We start from the raw sequence: 5000 nt of genomic DNA on the forward strand, positions 1-5000 counted from the left end.
AAATAAGTCATTCATAACTTATTCAGTCTTGTACATGTTTGTGTGCGGGTGAGTTTCGCGTCTCATGTTTTTTTTTTTTTTTTTTTTTTTTTTTTTTTTTTTTTGTTTTTTGTTTTTAACTGTTTGTAGTAATATACGTAAACTTTGCTAGTTAAGATGAATGTTAAATACTTTTTTCTCTCTTTAGGAATAATGTTATTTTCTTAGATGTTCACTCGTAGGCTTTGTGTCAATATACCTATTTTCTTTTTCTCTCTCTCCTAAAAGTGTCACAATGCTTAGTAGCTTTGATCATTGTTAATTTCGTTGTTAATTATTTGCCATTTTGATTTCATCTAAATTGCAAAGCTCATTGATGTATTGGTTATTTATTTATTTAAGTATATTTTATTAATGTGCTCCATTTTAGTCTGATTCCTGATGTGTGGATTTTTCATTTTATCTGTTTTTAGCCCTGAAGATGAGATTTGTATCCCGAAACGACGTAGGCCATGGATTAAATAAAGTTATAACTTGAAAGGCTGAAGTTTCTGCTGTACCTACTACTTCTACTACTACTACTACTACAACTACACGCACACACACACACACACACAGTATATATATATATATATATATATATATATATATATATATATATATATTTATATATATATAATATATATATATATATATATATATATATACTATATTAGAATTAAAATATAATCTCATTGAAGTAAGATTTTGTTGCAGTTTTACTTCTTATAGTAAAAAGACACCGAAATTGTTTGATAAGTGTTAAAGAATCCTCATATGCAATGTAGCCGAAGATAATATCTGTGGGATTCTTGAATGATAATTTGAACAACATTCTTTTGAGTACTCTCCATTTGAACTGAAATTCGAGAATTTGAAAGTCTTATTTCCTTTTAGTCGTATGTCCATTATCTGATGATGAAAAGCAGTCTGCATCTTAAAAGTTAATTTGAATTTTTTTTCATGCTCAAGAATAAGGTTAGAACAAGGATATTCTTTATGGCTAATTGATGAAGCTCATATTCTTCACAAATATGTAACAGACAGAAATATCTATTGTTTATAAAGGGTTATTTGTATATTCCTCTCTCTCTCTCTCTCTCTCTCTCTCTCCATTTTTAAGTCTGGACTTATTGCTAAAAAGAAAAGTTTGTAGGATTGGAATCCTGATATAGTCAATAATAGTAAACATGATGTTTTTTATTTTAAGAAGAAATTCTCTCTCTCTCTCTCTCTCTCTCTCTCTCTCTCCTCCTCTCTCTCTCTCTCTCTCTCAGATCTGAACTCCCCTGGAGCGACTGCATACTGAAGTGAGTTTTTGTTTCTTTGTTTGCTGTACTGTCTTTGTTTTCCTTTGTGTGTAATGAGTGAGTTAGTTTCACGCGTCCCTCCTCTCACTTTTACAGCTTTGTTGAAACACCGAAACATGAAACTCATGTCGAGTTGCTTCCTTTGACAGCGAAAATGGTCCACGACGGAAGCCTTTTGCGCCATTCCGTGATTGGAAACTTGTGATCTCATTTCAGTATTAATAATCTTTCAGGTCTTCATATAACTTTCGGGATTTGTTGAATCTTGGGGGGGGGGGGGGGGGGGGGGTGGGGGGGGGGGGGGGGGGGGGGGGGGGGGGGGTATTACTTCAACCGGTCATTATGTTTAGGTTAATCATTATATTCTCAAGCCCACTTATATATATTTTGTTTTATGTAGTCTGAGAAAATTTGGTTTTATTTCTAACTGATTTTTTTATTCATACTTCCTCCCTTAGGTGGAGCTGCGGATCTGCGGAAATTGGATGTCAAAGTGAGTGTTAATATCCTGTTTTTTCTTTTTTTTATTACTGTAGCAAACTCAACGACAGTTTGTTTATTAAAGGGTCAAGCGCTGGTTAATACACGCATGATCATCGGTCATTTAAAAAACGTTGGTATCTGACGCTCAGAAAGGGATTACAATGAGGAAGTACAACTATTCAGATAAACAAAAACCACTCTAGTGATTATAGGGACTGTGATATTAAATTAATGTGATATTGAATTAAATTTTAAAAAAATTTAGCATTACGAGCAAAGCTCTAATAAGGAAAGGAAATAAAAAGATACTTTTATCAGAGCAGGACACACTAAGCTATACAAGTTTGATGCACGAGTAAAAAGATAGATACAGACGGGAAAATAAGAAAACCCGAACTGCGACCAGTTTACCATGTCAAATCCAGTACCTGCAGACGCCATGGTTGGTTAATTGATTGATTGAGTTATAAAGATAAATGGTGAGACACGATGAGCTCTCCACTTTACTTTGGCCGCGTTTTCATGAGGTGTCCGCCGTAGTGCGGGGTTGGTGATTTGCCATTAGTGCACGTTACGCGGTGCACTGTAGGCATTACTTCTATGTAGCTTCCCTTTGTAACCCTAGCTACAACCCTTTTCATTCGTTTTACTGTACTTCCGTTCATATTCTCTTTCTTCCGCCTTACTTTCCTCAGCCCTCTTAACAATCGATTCATAGTGCAACTGTGAGGCCATGCCTCCTGTTCCGCCTCTCAAACCTTTTCATTGTCAATTTCAATTTCAGCGCTGAATGACCTCATAGGTCCCAGTGCTTGGGCTTTGGCCTAATTTCTATCTTCTCCTTCTTCTTCTTCTTCTTCTTCTTCTTCTTCTTCTTCTTATTATTATTATTATTATTATTATTATTATTATTATTATTATTTGAAAACACTTATGAAATCATATTTCCATCATCTTGAGCAGGTCGAGTGAATTTGAACGTCGTTTCTCTCTCTCTCTCTCTCTCTCTATCTCTCTCTCTCTCTCTCTCTCTCTCTCTCTCCCTGTTTCCTTTTAAGTCTCATACACGAGGCACTTCACCTACGTTGACAAGTGGCTGCCAAGACCTTGATTGATGTCCTTAGCGTCTCCTGACGCAGGGAGGGCTCACGTCGCCTGTCTCCTCAGGTCGACATGTGCCTGGGGACGAGGACGAGGTAATGGGATTGCGAGTGGACGAGGGGCGGGCCTTCGCTAACGCCCCCCGAGAACACACAAAGAATTACAATTTTTTCTCTCCTGTTTTTTTTTTTTTTTTTTTTTTTTTTTTTTTTTTTTTTTTTTTTACATTTTCGGGTCGGGGCCATTTTGGTAAATGACTTGAGATCACGGCGCCTAATGGTTTGAATTCTTCATGAATCGCCCCCTCCCCCCGCTCCCTCTGCACCCCCCCCCCCCGCGCTGAATTGTTCAGGGGCGTTTAACTGCAGCAGCCAAGTTCAAGTTCTTGTTTTTTCTGTTCCATTTCCCTTGGATTCGTTTGTTTTCTTGTGGATTTAACGTTTGTTTCTGTTGGAGAACAGAATCTTTTATTCTGGTAATGTCTTCTTATTCATTTCAATCGTTACTCATTCACATTGTGTCCCCGTCGATGAGGTACACTGTAGGCACTCCTTAGGGTTCTTTGCAGCGTCCCTTCGGCCCCTAGTTGCAACCTATTTCACTTCTTTTACTGTATCTCCGTTCATATTCCATTTCTTCCATCTTTCCATTCCATTCTTAACAGTTGTTATACCTTCCATATCTTTTTGACTGTCAATTCCCCGTTTGCCCTGGAATTCTCGCTTTCTTTTCGTTTTCCTCCTTGGCATGACCTTTATTTGTACCCTGTGGTATGTGAATGGTTGGAAATTTTGCCATGACCTGCGGGAGTGATGTGGTCAGGTACCCAGGGCCATACTACAAGTGCCGTTATACATTAGAGAAAATAAGTTGGTAGCTTTTCAGAACTGAGGGGGTTGGGGGGCGGGGGCCCACCGGAAAGTTCGGACCCAAAGTACCGGAAGTACCATAGGACTCTGAGGTAAAATGCGACAACTTCATCGCGTAGGTAAAGGATCTTTGAAAACGAATCCCCTTGACACCAAATCCTCTTCAGGGCTCTCGTGTTCATTTGGGGTCGGAATCATTCTCTCTCTCTCTCTCTCTCTCTCTCTCTCTAGTGTAGAGAACATTTAAAGTGCAGTGAAAATGGATTTCAACATATTCTACAATATTTTTGTAAATGGTGTGCACCCAGACTTGGATCTCTTTTGTAGCTTATAGACGGATAACTTTCTAAAAACCGAATCTTATATGTGACAGACCATATTTTTCATCCCATCATCCCAGCGTTCAAGTGTTTAATAATACTGAAATGAGTTGGTCATGGTGATTGAATTTATTTTTTAAATGAATCCAATTGTAAAGTTTTTTTTATAAATTGTAATTTAATTAGCAAAATATAAAAAATAGATATATAAATGAAAATAAATCCTTTGGGCAAGCCCTTTGAGAGTTGATAATCAGTTCAGTGGTCTAGTACAAATATTTTAATAGTATTAATAATAATATTAATAACAATAATAATAATAGCGAGTTATGCTCTCAGAAATATTAGTAACGTCAGACCAAGAGAACTTCGTTTTGATGAGAGAATGTTTTGTAAGAGTCGCAAATGATGAATTCGGCCCTCATTCATTGGAGTAAATTGTGTTATACTTGTATTGGCCAATTTTTTTTCTAAAACCTCATTCGTCAGCAAGATCATGATTAATTTTTCCTGAAACTTTATTCTTAAGACAATCGAAATGATCTCGCCTTTCTGTGTTTCCCATTACTTCCTCTTACTTCTTCCTAATGAACACCGTCATGATAATAATAATTATTGGTTAGTCGAAATCACATTTTGCAATACTTTTTAGAGGTATTATCAATCATTTGCAATACGTCTTATCTGTATAGTACGGTATTCTGTCATCTAAGCGAAGGCGCAATGTACATATATCTTCGTCTTTTCATCTTCGGATCCCACAACATCCTCAGCATCCTGTTTAACCCCCCCCCCCCCCCCCCCCCCCCCCCCCCCCCCCCCCCCACCTCCTTCCCCCCCCCCCCCCCCCCCCTTCCTCCTTCCACTTTTTGAAGCCCTTTGATGAAGGACTTTCTTTA

At 37.7% G+C, this 5000-nt stretch overlaps 1 protein-coding gene across 1 annotated transcript in view; it reads left to right on the forward strand.

The window, feature by feature from the left end:
* LOC135222075 (alpha-(1,6)-fucosyltransferase-like) overlaps positions 1 to 5000 on the forward strand; it is a 458798-nt gene that overhangs the window by 73688 nt on the left and 380110 nt on the right. Inside the window, exon 2 of the mRNA XM_064260244.1 lies at positions 1787 to 1821. The gene's annotated coding sequence lies outside the window, so the exon portion shown is untranslated. The remainder of the gene's footprint in view (positions 1 to 1786; positions 1822 to 5000) is intronic.

Source organism: Macrobrachium nipponense, chromosome 3 (assembly GCF_015104395.2).
Source record: "Macrobrachium nipponense isolate FS-2020 chromosome 3, ASM1510439v2, whole genome shotgun sequence".
NCBI classification, from domain to species: domain Eukaryota; kingdom Metazoa; phylum Arthropoda; class Malacostraca; order Decapoda; family Palaemonidae; genus Macrobrachium; species Macrobrachium nipponense.